The sequence below is a fragment of the Procambarus clarkii genome, chromosome 1, assembly GCF_040958095.1.
Source record: "Procambarus clarkii isolate CNS0578487 chromosome 1, FALCON_Pclarkii_2.0, whole genome shotgun sequence".
NCBI classification, from domain to species: domain Eukaryota; kingdom Metazoa; phylum Arthropoda; class Malacostraca; order Decapoda; family Cambaridae; genus Procambarus; species Procambarus clarkii.
Window position 1 is genome coordinate 35103820 of NC_091150.1, and position 20248 is coordinate 35124067.

Genomic DNA, 20248 nt, shown 5'->3' on the forward strand with positions numbered 1-20248 from the left:
GGTACGTTGCAAATTTGGATCAACAACGTAGTTTTGTCAAACATATCTCAGACAACAGAAAAAATTGAAATGCCGTATTTATTAAAACACAAATACCTATCCGTATCTATCTATCTGTGTACTTGTCCCCCCCAACGTTCCAATACATCTTATCGTGTTTGTTCTTAAAGTACATATGTAGATGGCTTCCACTACATAGCTTTATCCCCACTGTATACCACTTGTGGTTACCCATATTGTATACGAGTATTTTTCGGTCCGTCTAATTACCACAAGCTACCACAAACTACACAAACTTCAGAAAGCTTCCTGGCAATACGTTAGTAATGAATAAATATGATATATTTACTCATTATAATGTTGGTGCTGAATGTACAACACGAAAAAACATAATTTTAATCTGAAAAAGTATCTTTTTATAAAGAAATTAGACGAAAATAAAAAGCTGGTAACGCCAAATCAAGTCGACGATCCAAGCTTCGGTTAGGTTAGGTTAGGTTAGGTTAGGTTTGGTTAAGTTAGGATAGGTTAGGTTAGGTTAGGTTAGGTTAGGATAGGTTAGGTTAGGTTAGGTCAGCCTAACTTAATATATCATATTTATTCATTACTAACGTATTGCCAGGAAGCTTTCTGAAGTTTGTGTAGTTTGTGGTAGATTGTGGTAATTAGACGGACCCGTATTTTTCTTACAACTTTGATTCGTATGTGGTTACAACTTCCACAGGTGTACCTTCATTAAATTTGTTCTTCAGTCCTTGTGTCTTGTATCTTGTAATCATAACTCCTCTGATCCTGAACCTTTAAGGATAGTTAAATTGAGTTTTCTTAACCTATCCCCATAGTGATTTTTTTATATCAGTCTTGTTGTAGACCTATGCGTTGGTAACCTACAACCAAGCCCATCCTCCTAAAATGAAAGTACTGTAGCAGAGACTGATTGATAAAGATTAAGCCACCCAAGAGGTGGCACGGGCATGAATAGCCCATAAGTCGTAAGTATGTAGCAAGTATAATAAATAGTAATATACTTGCTCTATATTCTCATTACCTTATGTTCAGATAATGTGATGGGTCTGTTAATTCTAAATAAGCTATCTCTAAGTGTTCCATATTTCTAGAAGTCCTACACTAATTCTTGGTTCACTAATTACAATTAATATTTCTTCCCAAGTGTGTAACTAATTACAATTAATATCTCTTCCGAACTTGGTAGATGGTCAGCTTGGCAAATGAGGTGGAAGTATGTACTAAAAGCCCTCTTCAGCCAATCATGGGTCTTACGTGCTATTCATGCCCGTGCCACCTCTTGGGTGGCATAATCTTCATCAATCATGGGTCAAAAGATGGGTCAACATAAGAGAGAGAGAGGGGGGGGTCATTGATATGAGCAAGATTAAGGACCGAGGACGACCAGCGGGTGTTATCGGAGGCAACTTTAGGATCAACACAGGTTGTAATGGTCATTCACACCGGTTCAGTTATAGGTCAAGTTAGCAAGTGACCCTCTGACATGCTTTCCTTGCAACTGACCTTCTAATAAGCTTTCCTTTCCAGTGTATGTTGCTTGCGCCCTCAGTTCTTGTGCCTCGTTTATCTCTACGAATTCCTCACTAGACTCGGCAAGTCAGCAGTCAGCTAACGGGTGTTTTCTTATTAACGATAATTTGGGAACATTGTACATAGGAAGTTACATGGTTGACCATCTAACTTAAACTTCCCCCCTTGAGAGGTTTCCTCTATGGCTCATTTGAGTACTCAATTTCCGCCTGTGTTAAATAAACTTTCTTTATCCACCCTATCAATTCCTCTGAGAAACTTGTATATGGAGATCATGTCTCCCCTAATTCTTCTGTCTTCCAGCAACGTGAGGTTTATTTCCCGAAGTCTCTCCACGTAGCTCATTCCTCTCAGCTCGGGTACTCGTCTAGTGGCATACCTCTCAACCTTCTCCAATTTAGTCTTGTGCTTGACAAGATACGGCTTTTCGATCTTTCACAACCCAAGATCACATTCACTCTAATAAACATGACCTACCACCTACGGGCTATTCATGCCCGTGCCACCTCTTGGGTGGCTTAATCTTCATCAATCAATTAATCATCATCCTCAGCGCCACTCCTTGTATATAAGGAGTGGGTATGGTGAACCCTTATTATTTTCCATTGGAATGGATAATAAGTCTGTAGTGGACTGCTTGTAAGTCCACTACGAGCACACTATCATAGGCTGTGCTACCTGGAACTTTTTTTTTTGTTCCGAGTAGCTAAGTCTAAAACAACAACAACAACAGAATCATCATCAACTCAGAGGCTTGAGAGACACCACACATCTTCAACATTCACTAGTAACACTGTAACACTCGACGAGTCCAGTTCCTTCCTTCACAAGACACTCCACACAGAGCAGACAGCCAGATTCCGGCCGTATCAAGCTTCCACATTTTCGTCCCGCATTCGAGCTCTTCAACTCCGCATAAATTCAGAGCGCCACGCTCTACACGCTCATCCCGTATACGAGATCTCTACTCCAGCCCTCACTCAGCTCTCTGGCCTTCTCCAGGCTTCGTCTCAGCTACTACGACACTGCACTACATTGTCAACAAACCGACTGCTATAACCCAAGATTATACTAAATAATTGTAGAAAAAAATATTTGTTTATCACCAAAGCACGTACACGTAAATATACGTTACAGTACTTACAGTAACGATATGTTCGAAAGTACAAATATGTCGTGATGGACCACCAAAAAGTAGACTTTTGTAGTGCTGAATTTGGACAAACTGGACAAGTTTTTGTTTGTTGCTAATAAAAACGCAACCAAACCATCCTAAGCCTAATACTGTACACGCTATCCGAGGCCTAATAGAGTACATGTGTGTTATACTTGGTCTAGGAATATTTAAGTTTGCCTTTTAACTATATTCCGGACTCTAAAAGCTAGTATAAAAAGTGGCTCCACTACCACGTATTGGTAAGATCGACCACATAGTTACAAAAAGTAGTCATTTCAGGAAGATGGGTTGTATAAGCAAATGCGCACTCTTAGCGTTGTATAAGCAAATGCGCACTCTTAGGGTTGTATAAGCAAATGCGCACTCTTAGGGTTGTATAAGCAAATGCGCACTCTTAGGGTTTGTGGATGGGTAGAAGGAATGCGTGGTGGGCATAGAGTGTGCAAGGGATGGAGGTTGGTTATGTTTGTAAATTTGTATACAATATAAAAATGTGGCGGGCAATAAATTGAGAAAAAATACTGAAATTTTGATATGGACGAAAAAATGTCGGGTGGGGAAGATTGGGGGTGACATGACCAAGGTGTGGAGGTCGGTGAAGGGGTATGACCAAGGAATATTGAGGTTATCAGCGCGGGAGGGAGCATGAAGCAATTGTGAGTTGGACGAGACTGAACCCAAAAGAACAATAGGGTACCTGATATGTAGAAGAGGATGCCGAGTGCCGCCATGGTGGAAACCTGATTATACCAAGCGTAGGTTTGATATATATATATATATATATATATATATATATATATATATATATATATATATATATATATATATATATATATATATATATATATGCGAACAAGCCTGAATGGTCCCCAGGACAATATGCAACTGAAAACTCACACCCCAGAAGTGACTCGAACCCATACTCCCAGGAGCAACGCAACTGGTATGTACAAGACGCCTTAATCCACTTGACCATCACGACCGGACAAAATGAGGTGATAGCCGAGGCTATTTGAACCACCCCACCGCCGGCACTCGGATAGTAATCTTGGGCATAGCATTTTACCAAATCACCTCATTCTTTGGGGCACATGTGAGGAACACAAATGCGAACAAGCCTGAATGGTCCCCAGGACAATATGCAACTGAAAACTCACACCCCAGAAGTGACTCGAACCCATACTCCCAGGAGCAACGCAACTGGTATGTACAAGACGCCTTAATCCACTTGACCATCACGACCGGACGAAATGAGGTGATAGCCGAGGCTATTTGAACTACCCCACCGCCGGCACTCGGATAGTAATCTTGGGCATAGCATTTTACCAAATCACCTCATTCTTTGGGGCACACGTGAGGAACACAAATGCGAACAAGCCTGAATGGTCCCAGGACAATATGCAACTGAAAACTCACACCCCAGAAGTGACTCGAACCCATACTCCCAGGAGCAACGCAACTGGTATGTACAAGACGCCTTAATCCACTTGACCATCACGACCGGACAAAATGAGGCGATAGCCGAGGCTATTTGAACCACCCCACCGCCGGCACTCGGATAGTAATCTTGGGCATAGCATTTTACCAAATCACCTCATTCTTTGGGGCACACGTGAGGAACACAAATGCGAACAAGCCTGAATGGTCCCCAGGACAATATGCAACTGAAAACTCACACCCCAGAAGTGACTCGAACCCATACTCCCAGGAGCAACGCAACTGGTATGTACAAGACGCCTTAATCCACTTGACCATCACGACCGGACAAAATGAGGTGATAGCCGAGGCTATTTGAACCACCCCACCGCCGGCACTCGGATAGTAATCTTGGGCATAGCATTTTACCAAATCACCTCATTCTTTGGGGCACACGTGAGGAACACAAATGCGAACAAGCCTGAATGGTCCCCAGGACAATATGCAACTGAAAACTCACACCCCAGAAGTGACTCGAACCCATACTCCCAGGAGCAACGCAACTGGTATGTACAAGACACCTTAATCCACTTGACCATCACGACCGGACAAAATGAGGTGATAGCCGAGGCTATTTGAACCACCCCACCGCCGGCACTCGGATATTAATCTTGGGCATAGCATTTTACCAAATCACCTCATTCTTTGGGGCACACGTGAGGAACACAAATGTGAACAAGCTTGAATGGTCCCCAGGACAATATGCAACTGAAAACTCACACCCCAGAAGTGACTCGAACCCATACTCCCAGGAGCAATGCAACTGGTATGTACAAGACACCTTAATCCACTTGACCATCACGACCGGACAAAATGAGGTGATAGCCGAGGCTATTTGAACCACCCCACCGCCGGCACTCGGATAGTAATCTTGGGCATAGCATTTTACCAAATCACCTCATTCTTTGGGGCACACGTGAGGAACACAAATGCGAACAAGCCTGAATGGTCCCCGGGACAATATGCAACTGAAAACTCACATCCCAGAAGTGACTCGAACCCATACTCCCAGGAGCAACGCAACTGGTATGTACAAGACGCCTTAATCCACTTGACCATCACGACCGGACAAAATGAGGTGATAGCCGAGGCTATTTGAACCAACCCCACCGCCGGCACTCGGATAGTAATCTTGGGCATAGCATTTTACCAAATCACCTCATTCTTTGGGGCACACGTGAGGAACACAAATGCGAACAAGGCTGAATGGTCCCCAGGACAATATGCAACTGAAAACTCATATATATATGTATATATATATATATATATATATATATATATATATATATATGTCGTACCTAGTAGCCAGAACTCACTTCTCAGCCTACTATGCATGGCCCGATTTGCTCAATAAGCCAAGTTTTCATGAATTAATTGTTTTTCGATTACCTAACCTACCTAACCCAACCTAACCTAACTTTTTCGGCTACCTAACCTAACCTAACCTATAAAGATGGGTTAGGTTAGGTTAGGTAGGGTTGGTTAGGTTCGGTCATATATCTGCGTTAATTTTAACTCCAATAAAAAAAATTGACCTCATGCATAATGAAATGGGTAGCTTTATCATTTCATAAGAAAAAAATTTGAGAAAATATATTAATTCAGGAAAACTTGGCTTATTAGGCAAATCGGGCCTTGCATAGTAGGCTGAAAAGTGTGTTCTGGCTACTAGGTACGACATATATATATATATATATATATATATATATATATATATATATATATATATATATATATATAATATATATATATATATATATAATATATATTATATATATATATATAATATATATTATATATATATATAATATATATTATATATATATATATATATATAATATATATATATATATATATATATAATATATATTATATATATATATATATATATATATATATATATATATATATACATGTGTTTTGGTAGATAAATATGAGCTGCCTCGTATCGTTCACAAGACCTGCAATTTCCGTTATTCATATGCACTGTGCAGGGTGGGCAAGTGAGGGAGTGTAGTGTGGCTGGGTAGAAGGTTCTAGTGACATGCGTTTTTTTTTTAATTAACACATTTAGGTACATATGCATTTATGCTGATCCCCCCCCCCTCACACAGGATGGTAGTCATACAGGACCATGTGATCAGTAGCCTGCACTAGCAAATTTGGGATGCATTTTGAGGATATCCTCAAGAACACGAGAGTTAATAAAGTGATTGTTGTTTCCATGAGATTAGTAACGTGAGTGGTTGGGTGTGTGAGAGATGACATCGAGCGTGTGGGAGTGGGGGCGGCCGAGGGGAAGACATGTTGAGGGGAGTGTGGCTGGAGGTGTAGACGAAGGGGTAAAACAAGTGTGGTACATGGATGACGCCCGTGGTCCTCTCGGCAGGGCTTTGCAAAGTTTCCAGGAGTCGACTACATACACGTCACCATATTTCTTATCGAAATGTTAACACAAACGTTAGACTTTATGTAGAAATAGACTACTTCACTACTACTTCATAAAGTAGACTTTATGAAGATGTTTTTCATGTAAGGGCTTTTCTTTAAATAATTTAAATTAAACTCGGGTCACATTTGTTAGCATGATTAACTGTGAAAAGATTGTTGATGTGTATGTTAAAATAGAAAATCACAACTGCAAATGGCTTCGCTATACAAATGTTGAGATTCGATTTCTGAGCCAGTTGTGTGTGCACAACCTTTTAAATTACCGTTCACCGTATATCTATATGGGGGAATATTAAACCAACTGAAAAAAAACTTTACCAAGCACCGTTCAAACGTACTACCATGCCGTCTGATTTATACAACAAGTGGGTTGGTTTACTGATGCTGTAAATCTCAGATTGGCTTACAGCAAGTCTCAGCTTTTGGCCAGTCTTCCTAGCCTAGCCTTCGCGCACACGTTCAGAATTATTACAGGTTGAATTATTATGTGTGTGTTGATCTTGGGATGGTGTGTCACAATCACCAACGATACCACACTATCATAATGAATTCTATAAATGAATATGATCGGGGGGAGGGGGGGTTCAGGGAGGGAGGGTGAGGTTTCAGTAAAGGAGAGTGGGGGTTTAGGGAGGGAAGGAGGGATGGGTAGGGGGGGGGGGGATGGGGCAAGTTGACGGACGGGTTGGTCGGTAGGATAAGATGTGAAACGTGGTCAGACAATCCAGGAGCTCCATGAACGCCTGGATATACAGCCACTAAACATCAGACTGCAGCACCAAGCCATCAGGGTGTGGAACACCATCGAAATCAAGCTGTCAATGTAATCAATCAGAGCTTTAATATACCAATGTGCTTTAATATACTTACTAATCTCTCTCATCTCATTTTTTTTCTTGTAATGTATTTCTTATCATTTTATTAATTTTGATAGAATTTACCTACTTAAAATTATCTGTTAGATTAAGGACCTGCCCGAAACGCTGCGCGTACTAGTGGCTTTACAAGAGTGTAATTACTGTACTATGCTATGTATTCTCACAAACCCAATGTACCTTCTTGTATATAAATAAATAAATAAATAAATAAATAAATAAATAAATAAATAAATAAATAAATAAATGTTAGAGGACCCAATGTTAGACAGATTACTCCAAGATGAGACGCCCCGCTCTCACAGCTAGTAGCCTAAGATGAGGCGCCCCACTCCCACAGCTGGTGGCCCAAGATGAGACGCCCCACTCCCACAGCTGGTGGCCCAAGATGAGACGACCCACTCCCACAGCTGGTGGCCCAAGATGAGACGCCCCACTCCCACAGCTGGTGGCCCAAGATGAGACGACCCACTCCCACAGCTGGTGGCCCAAGATGAGACGCCCCGCTCCCACAGCTAAGATGAGACGCCCCGCTCCCACAGCTGGTGGCCCAAGATGAGACGCCCCACTCCCACAGCTGGTGGCCCAAGATGAGACGACCCACTCCCACAGCTGGTGGCCCAAGATGAGACGCCCCGCTCCCACAGCTAAGATGAGACGCCCCACTCCCACAGCTGGTGGCCCAAGATGAGACGACCCACTCCCACAGCTGGTGGCCCAAGATGAGACGCCCCACTCCCACAGCTGGTGGCCCAAGAGCCTCGATTTACTAGATGAAAACCCAGCCCCACAGTACATAATTCCCAGATGAAATACTGCCCAGAAATCCCTCCCCACCAATACTTGAAAAACTGTGTATGATTATATATATATATATATATATATATATATATATATATATATATATATATATATATATATATATATATATATATATATATATATATATATATATGTCGTACCTAATAGCCAGAACGTACTTCTCAGCCTACTATGCAAGGGCAAATTTGCCTAATAAGCCAAGTTTTCATGAATTAATTGTTTTTCGACTACCTAACCTACCTAACCTAACCTAACCTAACTTTTTCGGCTACCTAACCTAACCTAACCTATAGAGATAGGTTAGGTTAGGTTAGGTAGGGTTGGTTAGGTTCGGTCATATATCTACGTTAATTTTAACTCCAATAAAAAAAAATTGACCTCATACATAAAGAAATGGGTAGCTTTATCATTTTTTAAGAAAAAAATTAGAGAAAATATATTAATTCTGGAAAACTTGGCTTATTAGGCAAATTTGGCCTTGCATAGTAGGCTGAGAAGTGCGTTCTGGCTACTAGGTACGACATATATATATATATATATATATATATATATATATATATATATATATATATATATATATATATATATATATATATATATTAATAATAAAATAAATAGCCTTAAACAGAACATATGTATTCACTTAGTTCACCTAGTTGCACTCACCTAGTTGTGTTTGCGGGGTTTGAGCTCTGGCTCTTTGGTCCCGCCTCTCAACTGTCAATCAACTATGGAAGCATCGGAGTGTGTGTGTATATATATGAATGCTACACGGTATTCATCTATAGACATCCATATATGCTGAAACACATATATGGATGTCTATAGATGAATATATGCTGAAACACACACAGCTACAGCCCCGCTCCTGTGCCAGTCCACTACGGGCTCACCATAGCCCGCGCTACTTGGAGCTTTTTGTTCAGAGTAGCTGAACCTAAAACAACAGCTGAAACACGCGTGAAGAACCTCTCACACACTCACAGCTCCCTGACAAGAGAGCAAGCTTAGCTGCCAACACCCACACATCGTGTCAGCAAGGCGGACAGCCCGACTACTTTCATACCTCTCACTGAATATCCCACTTCTAAACTTTCCCTTCACCTATGCCTCTCCATCCTCTTTACTCCCCCCCCCCCAAGAAAAAAAAGACAGGGGAGGGGTAGAAATAGCCTAAGCTATTCTATACCTTTGAGATGTATTTTATTGTCTCAATAAACGTACTTGAGCGTGATGTAAAGCATGGTCTCTGATGATAAAACTTCCTGGACTCGCCACCGCCACCCACCAACTTGGCACCACATATTTTATACTTAGTTAAAGAGGGATGCGGTGGCACGAGTGTGTACGTGAGGCGGCCGACGTTTTGTATTGTTCCCGCCAGAGACGGTTACTTTATTGTGCACCCCATACTCGTCCTGTGAGCGGTGGTTTATTGTGCACCCCATACTCGTCCTGTGAGCGGTGGCTTATTGTGCACCCCATACTCGTCCTGTGAACGGTGGCTTATTGTGCACCCCATACTCATCCTGTGAGAGGTGGTTTATTGTGCACCCCATACTCGTCCTGTGAGCGGTGGTTTATTGTGCACCCCATACTCGTCCTGTGAGCGGTGATTTATTGTGCACCCCATACTCATCCTGTGAGCGGTGGTTTATTGTGCACCCCATACTCATCCTGTGAGCGGTGGTTTATTGTGCACCCCATACTCGTCCTGTGAGCGGTGGTTTATTGTGCACCCCATACTCGTCCTGTGAGCGGTGGTTTATTGTGCACCCCATACTCATCCTGTGAGCGGTGGTTTATTGTGCACCCCATACTCGTCCTGTAAGCGGTGGTTTATTGTGCACCCCATACTCATCCTGTGAGGGGTGGTTTATTGTGCACCCCATACTCGTCCTGTGAGCGGTGGTTTATTGTGCACCCCATACTCATCCTGTGAGCGGTGGTTTATTGTGCACCCCATACTCGTCCTGTAAGCGGTGGTTTATTGTGCACCCCATACTCATCCTGTGAGGGGTGGTTTATTGTGCACCCCATACTCGTCCTGTGAGCGGTGGTTTATTGTGCACCCCATACTCGTCCTGTGAGCGGTGGTTTATTGTGCACCCCATACTCGTCCTGTGAGTGGTGGTTTATTGTGCACCCCATACTCATCCTGTGAGCGATGGTTTATTGTGCACCCCATACTCATCCTGTGAGTGGTGGTTTATTGTGCACCCCATACTCATCCTGTGAGTGGTTTATTGTACACCCCATACTCATCCTGTGAGTGGTGGTTTATTGTGCACCCCATACTCATCCTGTGAGCGGTGGTTTATTGTGCACTCCATACTCGTCCTGTGAGCGGTGGTTTATTGTGCACCCCATACTCATCCTGTGAGTAGTGATTTATCGTGCACCCCATACTCATCCTATGAACGGTATTTTGTTGTGCACCCCATACTCATCCTGTGAGCAGTAATTATTGTGCACCCCATACTCATCCTTTGAGCAGTAATTATTGTGCACCCCACACTCATCCTGTGAGCGGTAGTTTATTGTGCACCCCATACTCATCCTGGTAGTAGTAGTTTATTGTGCAACTCATACTCATCCTGTGAGCATTGGTTTATTGTGCACTCTATACTCATCTTGTGAATGGTGGTTTATTGTGCACCCTATACTCATTTTGTAAACGGTGATTTGTACACCCCATGCTCATCCTGCAAGTAGTTTGTGCACCACATACTCATCCTGCGAGTGGTTATTTATTGTGCACCCCATCCTGTGAGTGGTAGTTTGTTTACTCTATACTTATCCTGTTTCTGCACCTCATATTCATCCTGTGAGTAGTGTCACATAATAACCCAGTGTGTTCAGCTTTTAGTCCCCCCCCCTAGCAGTCTACCATCTCTTACATCAACTTAGGGCCTCATATATACAGTACCCTTGCCAAGTCCTGTAAATGACCTTTATTATACCATTATAGTCTTCACTATCATGTGTTCACTGGTGTATTGTGTATCTGCCTTTGCTATGGCTCACCATGTAACTACCGAGACAAGAAGTTTGGGGTCACGCCACCCACACTCGAGGATGTCCAGTGAGGTGATGTCAAGTAAGTAATTATCAAAAAGAAGGCACCAAACCGGGAGAGGTGATGTCAAGTGACAACAAACTCCCAATATTGTCGATTTTGGGCACTTGTTGGTGAAGGGTAAACTCCACTGGTGTTGATAAACCGCTCTGGCAGTTTGGTAAGATTTGTGTGTTTTGGTAATCTAACTTTGTATTGTTCTGTACATTGTTATTTTTTTGTCTGAGTCATTGAGTTATAATTTATGTTTTAAGATTTTTTGATTCATTTTTATTTTACTAAAATATTTTTAGTATATAATGTATATTTTAGTAAACATTTTATTTTACTAAAAATAATATTTGACTAAAATTTATATTTTAATAAAATAGTTTGCGTGTGCAAGACAGATTGCACACGTGGTAGTATTGCAAGTGTTAAGTTTTATTTGTTATATTAAATTAACTTACACACAGAAATCACAATAGCGCGATGCATCAAATGAACAAATCCACAAGGGCCGAGATGAGATTCGAACCCTCATCATGGCCTTTGTGGATTTGTTCTTAAATTAACTTATTTGTTTTACTTTTGGATTTTGACTTTGATCATGTTTAAACACATTAATCTCAAATGTGACCTTTTTTTTATGTTAGCAGCAAACTACTTAGCAGCCAATCAGCTGGGTATAATTGCAGGAACTTAATTAATGTAACAGTAGTTTATTATGTACCCCATACTGATCCTGTGATTGGTAGTATTATACACCCCATACTCATCCTGTGATTGGTAGTATTATACACCTCATACTGATCCTGAGTGATAACAAAAAAGGATTACAGAGGGCACTAAAGGTCTTAATCAGACCTCGGCAGAGATTTTTACATTAACAATTACGGTACGTCAAATTACAGCTAATATTAGAATGTACCATCTATATATCTACAAACTATTATTATACATTGAGGAGTAGACCATTTGTTAATTTATATATTAGATATTAAAGGATCATAGAAGCTGCTTATTATTAGTCTTCACACTAAACAGTTTATACATTAATCTCACACATTCCATTTTTCTACTAGAAACAAAACATGGATACAGTGCTAGAACTTCAAATATTTCTTCTTTTGTAATAAGATGGTTTGCCATTTCATACATCGTGAGTTGAGATTTCATCAAATGACCAACCCATCCTAATACTGTAGAATATCGCATTTTGACGTATAGTTTAACTAAGGCCAAAAATTGTAGTATTATACTAGGAAATGGTAGCAGCTTACAAAATTGACATAGGGCATTTTAGTACAACAGTTTCTTGACATTGGGAAACCTTAGGACAGGTTGAAATGACAGCTGGAGTGGTTTTGGCATGGGTGGTGGTAACATGAGGTGCAGGGTGATGGATGGTGTGGGCGATGGTTAGCACAGGTTATGGGAGGTGCCATGGTAATGGAAGCTACTGGGTGATGGATGGCTAGGTGATGGTTGGTGTGTGTGACAGGAGGTGCGAGATGGTGGATGGTGTGGGCGATGGTTTGGGATGGGTGACGATTTGGCGTGGGCGATGGTTTGGGGTGGGTGATGATTTGGCGTGGGCAGGAAGTTTGAAGTGATGCATGGTGATGCAGGATTTTTTTAATAAGCTACACTATTTTATATGAAGGATTACAGAGTGTAGTTCAAAAGCTAGCTATTCATTCATGTAATATCTTGCAGGATGGTTACACACACACACACATGCAATTAGGAGAGAACGTGAAATGCGAGTCTAATCTATTAGCCTGCACTAGCAAGATCTAGGCAGAGCACAGGAATATCTTCCAATATTCATGAGTGTAAGTAGTTACAGAGCTCAAAGTACTTCATACCATTTTGTATACCATTTACACGACAATCACAGATATAGTGTTGGAGAGTATATCCTAGCTTTTGTTCACATAATTTAAAATTGGAATGTTCACCATTGGGGGATTCATCACATGCATCCACCTGCCATAGATATTGATATTCCAACATAATTCTGGTACAGTAATTACAATGTCACACTGTCTAATGGATGCTTTGTGCTGCCCATACATATAGTTCTCATTTTCTAAACATATCGTAATTCTTTATATGCATGCTTATTGCCCTTTTGAGCATCATTGACTTTTCTGTCATCCTTAGTTTCCTGAAGTATTGCAACTTTTATAACAGATTTGGAATGCCTCAATATAACTCAGTTTCAGGCTAATCACATGTGGCTCTAGCTGCCTTGTCTGTATCATCATGCTGCACAACACCTATGTGAGACAGTATCCATACAGATGAGACTGACATCTTTGCTGTGCATTATATTTACAATGGATGTTATAAACAACGTAATTAACACAAAGCAAGAGTTTGTCTCATTTGTATTTGTACCATCTCTGTAGCTTGGTACAGACTACACACTAACTATATATAATTATAACTAATAGTCTAATTAGTCACTAACTAATGTAGTGACATTAGGTGTGAGGTGCCGTGTGACTTGAGGTTCCGAGTGATGTAAAGTTCTAGGTGACACGAGGTGCAGGGTGACACAAGGTGCCTGGTGATATGAGGTGCTGGGTGACAGAGGTATTAGGTGATGCAAGGTGTTGTGTGACACAAGATGTCGAGTGATGCCTGGTGACAAGAGATGCCTGGTGACAAGAGATGCCTTGTGATGCAAGATGCAGGTTGACATGTATTGGGTGGAGATAGATACTGTACCTGGTGAAGCAAGGTGATGCAAGATGTTGGATGATGCGAGGTGTGATGTGAAGAGAGGTACCGGGTAATGTGGGAAGATGAGTGGTGCCGAATGACACAAAATGAGGGGTGATAAAAGGTGCTGGGTGATGCAAGGTACCGGGTGATACAAGGTGCTGGGTGATGCAAGGTGCCGGGTGATGCAAAGTGCCGGGTGATACAAGGTGCTGGGTGATGCAAGGTGCCGGGTGAAGGCACCTTGGTGACACACATATTGGTGACATACGGTGTCGGGTGAAGACTAATATCAGTGACGTAAGATGCCAGTTAAGTAAGGTTAATAGCAAGAATCTAGAAACAGGACAGTGCTATGTGCAGTGAAAATAGGGTAAGGTTGTCAAGTTTCCAGTCTGCCCTGTCAAAATGCCATTGGGGAAAAGGGAGAGGTAGAGACAAATTATCGAGTAATAAGATAATGGGGAAATGGTCGACGTTATTTAAGTTGTCAAAGACGTGCTAATCCAGATCAGAGTAGATGAAAAAGTAAAAATAAAGAACACTACAACAATAGATTTTTATCCCTCCATAACATATCTTATTTGGTGTTACTGAATTTTCTTTTCAATATCTGCTGATTCAAGAATAGCATATGCAAGAAAAGGCAGATATTTACTAATAAACAAATGCAAGTGATATTTTGTCCCCTTACTGCAATATAAAAGGGTTTCCCCTCATTAATGATTAAATTCATGAATGCTAAGAACATCATGCAGATGATAAGTCACAATAACATGGCTGAAGATACGATGACCAAATCACACATCAGAAGATGAAAAAATAACAACGTTTCAACCCAATCTATATATTTGTCATTTCGGTCCTCAGACACAACTTGATAATGGTTCACAATGGACTGAAATGTCCTTGTTTCTCCATCCTCTGATGTGTGTGGTTTGGTTATCACTAAAAAGTATCATAAGAACTTATTTAAAAAATGAAAGCAAACAAAAAATATTAAAGAGTAGTTATGTTAATTAAATACTGTACTGCAGATTTTTATTATGCTGAATACTGTATATTTGCCATTTCCTTTCTATTATTCTATAGGTTTAATAAACAAGATATTATTTTATCTTTTATTGGTTGGACAGGTAACACCCTGTATGCATGAGGAGTAAAAACCTACATGCAGGTAGCGAGAGATTTACCCCATTGAAAGCAAATTTTTCTTTTGCGTCCTCCCTGAATTCTATTTACTGTACAATACAGCCAATGGGCAAATGCTACAAAATGGAATACTGACCAACCTGATTTATTCAGAATCGTTGCCTCCAGAAAACCCAATAAATTTTGTTGTTGATCCATACCAGCTTTACCATATTTACACCGAATGACCACCTGTAGGACTTTCCATTTCTCATATTTCACAACAAGTTTCTTTCTCTCCATCGCCATTACATAAATTTAATCTATATTCACTTTTAGCAGTCTTTTGTCACACATGTCAACAAAACATTCAACTAATCAATATAAATATGCATCTATCATTTTCTGCTAGAATAACAGCATCATGCACATCATCACATGCTTACTCCATTTATTCCCATCATACATGAATTTCCCAGCATTTCCTTTTTTTTTTTTTGGTCTTCCTCATGGTCTACGAGGGGGGCCTCGTAGCCTGGTGGATAGCGCGCAGGACTCGTAATTCTGTGGCGCGGGTTCGATTCCCGCACGAGGCAGAAACAAATGGGCAAAGTTTCTTTCACCCTGAATACCCCTGTTACCTAGCAGTAAATAGGTACCTGGGTGTTAGTCAGCTGTCACGGGCTGCTTCCTGGGGGTGGAGGCCTGGTCAAGGACCGGGCCGCGGGGACACTAAAGCCCCGAAATCAACTCAAGATAACCTCAAGATAACATGACTCTATACAGAATATACACTGAACAACCATAACAACACTGCACAACTTAAGTATATGCCCACATTAATACCAAACTATCCACATATGACACAAGTGGCACACATTATATGTCCTGCATTAAAATGTTTGACACAATTTAATAACATTTTAGCAACTCCATACATGATCATTGCTTTCATAATTTTATCATATGCTTCCTCCATATCGAAAAATAGCATAAACTCTTTATAATAGTTTATGCATGCTTCCTCCACTAGATGTCTCAGTGCAAATATCTTATCCATACATCTTACACAACAGAAACCACCTTGTTCATTACTACCTAAATGCTCACATATTTCTGATACCCTTTTAATCATTAAGCTGCCATATATTGCCAACTGCACTTAGTAGTCTAATGCCTCTATTATTTGTGCATTCACTACATTCACCTTAATTTTATATAAGGTACAATTAGCCACACACTCTTCAGAGTACAGTTTTTCTCATATAAACCTATTTCTCATTTCATTTGTTTGAACAAAAATGTCCAGTAAAGGTGTAGCAAAGGAGCAGCAAGACAATGAGAGAAGCCTAGTTTGCTACCAGTCATCTTAGGTGCATACCCAGTGCATACCTGGTGCATACCTGGAGAGGGTTCTGAGAGTTCTACTCCCCAAGTCAAGTCAGAGGCTAGGCTCGACATGATAACTTGGTCCAACAGGCTGTAGCTTGGAGCAACCCGCAGGTCCACATAACCACTACAGCCTGGTTGGTCCGGCATTTCTTGCAAGAATTTCTCTCATTGCCTCTTGAATACATCCACCATTGTTCCAGCAATATATCTAATGCTTGCTGGGAGGGTGTTGAACAGCTGTGGGCCCCTGATGTTCAGACAGTGCTTTGTGATTGTGCCTATGGCACCTCTACTCTTCACCGACTCTATTCTGCATTTCCTTACATATCTTTCATTCCAGCATGTTGTTATTCTACGGGCTCACCATAGCCCGTGTTACTTGGAACTTTTTGTTCCAGGTAGCGAATCTTTAGCAACAACAACATACTGTGCAAATTTGGTACCTGGTCTTCAAGTATCTTCCATGTATATATTATTTTATACCATTCTTGTTTTCTCTCCTGAGAGTACAGTACTATGCTTTGTAAGTGCTTCATCTGCATCTAATCTGCACAATTCAGCCAAATCAACTTCATTTTGGCAAATAGTATGCAACTCAAGTTCACTGGAACCTCGTTACACAAACTTAATTGGGTCCAGAAGGCCACTTAAGTGCCAATCTGTTTGAGTACCAAATAATTTTTCCCATAGAGAATAATGTAAACTGGACTAATCCATTCCAGACCACAAAAAACCAGGGTTGAATGCAATGAAATGCCATTTTCTGGGTGAGCCCCCAGAGGCTCCCTGAAGCTATCCAAACTGATATGTGCTATATTAGAACTTTTGTGCGGGGACGACGCAGTATGGCGTCAAAAATTTAAAAATTTGCTATAATTCAGGTTTTTATCCGATTTTTGGGGGACTGGTTTTAAAATTGGCACCAACGTCTTCCCATTTTCCATGATGGCCCATGTGGCACCGAAGCAGTGCGACCCAGGAGGTAGGCCAATTGTTATCGTCCCCATGCTACTGACCGCTCCTGCCTCCCCTCGCGTCCCAAATGTGTGAACGTTCCGGCTATTTTCCTCAGCTATATTTCTTACTGTGACTTTAAAAACTCTCTGCATTTACTCCAAGATGGATAGTGATCAAGAACAGAGCCATTCCAGGAAGAAAGTAGTGAAAGAAACACTTGGGAGAGAGAAGCTAAGTATTGTACACCAAATGTACAGTAGAGTGAGAAACACACCCTCAAAATTCTAGGCTATATGTGATGATTTATCTGATATAGGAAGTGCAAATAGTGATAGGGATTAAGATAGTGAATTCATTTAAATGGAAACAGCAGAAGATGATGAAATTGAAAGTGAGGGGGAGTGAGGATTATGATGTTCATACTGCCACATGTAAACAGCGTGGTATTGGAACTCGTACCGCGGGTACCACACATATCCCAACAAGTTCTGATAAAGCCTGGTCTACTGACAGTACTCCACCCTTTGTAGACAGTTTTACAGGAATACCAGGCTTGACTTGTCCTGTACCTAGCATTCCTGGGATTTGAACAATTATTTTTTATGTAAAGTTTGCTGAAATTTATGGTCTATGAGACTAACTTGTACAGTATGCTACCTAAAGCAATGCACCTACTTTGACCAACACAAGCAATAGATGGGAACCAGTGAGTGTAAAAGACATGGCCCGATTTTTAGGACCGACGATTTTGATGGGCATTTCGAGGTTGCCAAGGATTAGAATGTACTGTACTGGCAAACAGGTAAATTTTGGCATGTACCTTGTTTCACTAATTTTATGACTTCGAAACTATATGAATTGATTTCAAAGAATTTTCATATTTATAACAGTAATGCCATTCCAAAAGACAATCCAGACAGACTAATTAAAGTTAGAACAGTCATGCAATATCTCTCACAGAAATTCAAAACATTATACATTCCTCAGAAAAATTTGAGTTTGGATGACGGCATAATGGCCCGTCTAGCTTTCAAGACTTATAATTCAAATAAATCTGATAAGTATGGAATAAAGCTCTACATGCTAGCTGAATCTCACACTGGTTACATCTATGATTTTGAAGAGTATGCAGGAATTGGGAAGACGACAATTGAAACAGTTATGGACTTGATTGAACCACTGAAGAACAAAGGTTATCATTTATATATGGATAACTACTATAACTTGGTTCAACTGAGCGAATTGCTGCTTGAACAATAGGTATACACCTGTGGTACTATCAGATTGCTGCATGGTGGACCAAAAATCTTCAGGTCCAAGCAAAGGGTAAAATGCCAGTAGATAAAACTATATTCCAACGGAAGGACAATACTTTTATAATTCTGTGGAAAGAAAGCGAGTCGTTTCACTCATCACAACTTGCCACTATGCAGATACACAAGTGGAACAAAGGAAACGAGTACGCAAACCTGACGGAACATCTTCATTGCAACAGGTCACTGAAAAACAAACTAAATGCAATCTGTGACTACAATACACACACATGAAAGGTGTTGATCACTTTGACCAAATGATCAAATATTATCAATTCACACGGATAAGTCACAAGTGGACGAAAAAAAATGATGTTTTACTTTCTGCAAATGGCTATCCATAATGCTTTTGTGTTATACAATTACTACACAACAGATACAAAGAAACTCACATTACTCAATTTCCACAAAGTAGTCATTCAGCCTAAGAATTGGCCTCTGCAAAATGATAACATCCCACATGCTGCTGATGTACATTGCTGCTGCAATAAGAGCACATCTACTGGCGACAATGTTGCAACACCCGGACTATCAGATGTGAGGCGGCCACTATTTCCTTCACCTCCAGTTATACATTCATCATCTGACTCAGGAGACGAGTCAGAATATTCCTAGTGGTGCTTCTGCTAGGAACTTGTGTCATTCCCTAGTAAAGACACAGAACCGTCTGAGGTGTCGTGTTTGCAAATAGTCTAGTAAAAGGAGGGACACCAGGTATAAGTGCAAGTCATGTGATGTGCCACTGTGTGCTGCACCATGCTACAACAAATACCATTGCAAGAAACAATACTGGGTGGATAAGCAGTAATGCTTGCCCACCACCCACTCCACCTATAAAACATGGATTGAAAATCTTCAGGAAACGTTTTCCTGGAGCAGGTGGAGTGGATAAAACCTAATGCTCAACTCATGTCATGCTCTACAAGCATCATTGGATTGTATGTACAATTTATTTTTATACATTTTATATTGTGGTTTATACTTTATCTCATCGTATTGGTAATGTTGTTCTTCCAGTTGCCTTATATGCATATATCCATTTAAAGCATTACATTGGAAACAATTTGATACCAAAATGAGTGCTGTAATATGACAACTGATGTTATCAATGGGAAAAAATACTAAACATTTGTGAGCGGGATATTGGGGGTGTAGCCAATAGGTGTTCGCTCACGGGTAACGCATGGCCTGCTTTCGGCTTGGCTGCGGGTGGGGCGTGCCACAGTTTTGGACATTATATGCATATATTCCTGTAGGGAATTCTATTGCGAATACATTGATACCAAAATGAAAGATCTAGGATGAG

General features: G+C 40.8%; 1 protein-coding gene across 9 annotated transcripts in view; it reads right to left on the reverse strand.

The window, feature by feature from the left end:
- LOC123766451 (sodium/hydrogen exchanger 9B2) overlaps positions 1–20248 on the reverse strand; it is a 97324-nt gene that overhangs the window by 31402 nt on the left and 45674 nt on the right. The window lies entirely within an intron of this gene.